General features: G+C 40.6%; 1 non-coding gene across 1 annotated transcript; it reads left to right on the top strand.

Moving 5' to 3' along the window:
* The first annotated feature begins 721 nt into the window (after positions 1–721).
* Positions 722–823, top strand: LOC111526659. Its single transcript, XR_002726454.2, has one exon. It is a non-coding gene; the product is annotated as a U6 spliceosomal RNA (small nuclear RNA).
* Positions 824–1,099: the final 276 nt, after the last annotated feature.

Below are 1,099 nucleotides of genomic sequence, written 5' to 3'. Positions count from 1 at the left end.
TCTCAGTAGATTACCCTGTACAATTTGATAAGAAAACTCTAAAATTTCCACTGTTGTGCCCCGAGTTCCGAGACCCCCCTCAAAGACGACCACCAGAAACCGAAGTCAAAGCCAAGTGGCCGGGATCACTTTACTGCAGGTTCGAACCCAGACCTCTCTCCGTACAGGCATAGTCAGGAGGGCCAGAGAGAGGTCTCAAGCACAGCTCAAGCCTACTTTTTATAGTAAGGCACAAACAGGTTACAGAAGATTAGGGCATTTTTGCAGTTACAAGATTGGGATTGGTTGACATTTTGAAGTTTGAACATTCGGCAGTTTCTGATTGGCTCCCGCCCTTTTTTAAACCACAAACGTCTAGGGGTTTTTTTTTAGACAAACTGCTTGCTTAACCATGGGTGGAAGGGGGGTGGTTTCGATTGAGCAAGCAGGGGGTACGTGACTGGGGGCTGCAAGCACCGGTAATCAGAACAGAACAGAACAGGACAGGGACTTTCACAACGCTTGTCCATACAACATCTGGAATCTATAGATAACATAACTGGTTAGGTCAGGGGTCGATCTTTAACCAGGCCCAGGGCACCGCCCGGGCTGTCTGCCTGTGGATTTCATTTCTGCCTTTTAGTCTTTTCACCACAAGGGTGCAAAGGTCAGAAATAGACAAATTTTAAAGAAGAAGTAAATTGTGGAAGAATTTGTTTTACTGGATAGCAAGATTTTTATAAAGTTATAGCAATTAAGATTATATGGTGTTTTGATATAGACAAGATTAGCATGCTCCCAACACAAGGATGACACGCAAATTTGTGAAGCGTTCCAGATTTTTGAGTCATCGTGAACAGAGGAATAAAGGGCTCTTTTTGTCATTTTCTGAAAAATAATGAAAAATGTTTTCCTTTCTTCAAGGAAGTGAATATTTTGTAGCTGAAGGAATGGCTTCCAAAGAGTGTGAATAAGTTCAGTTATAAAAGATACCAGTAAAGAAAAATAAAATAAAACAAATAAAATGGGGGAAGCATCCCTCCCTTGGTTTAAGACAAAAAAAGAAAAGATAATACGATCTTTCTACAATGATAGAGAAATACTAAAATAAAATAGAATG

Source organism: Piliocolobus tephrosceles, chromosome 9 (assembly GCF_002776525.5).
Source record: "Piliocolobus tephrosceles isolate RC106 chromosome 9, ASM277652v3, whole genome shotgun sequence".
NCBI classification, from domain to species: Eukaryota; Metazoa; Chordata; class Mammalia; order Primates; family Cercopithecidae; genus Piliocolobus; species Piliocolobus tephrosceles.
The sequence above is the reverse complement of the archived record's forward strand: the minus strand, read 5'-3'. Positions and strand labels throughout refer to the sequence as shown.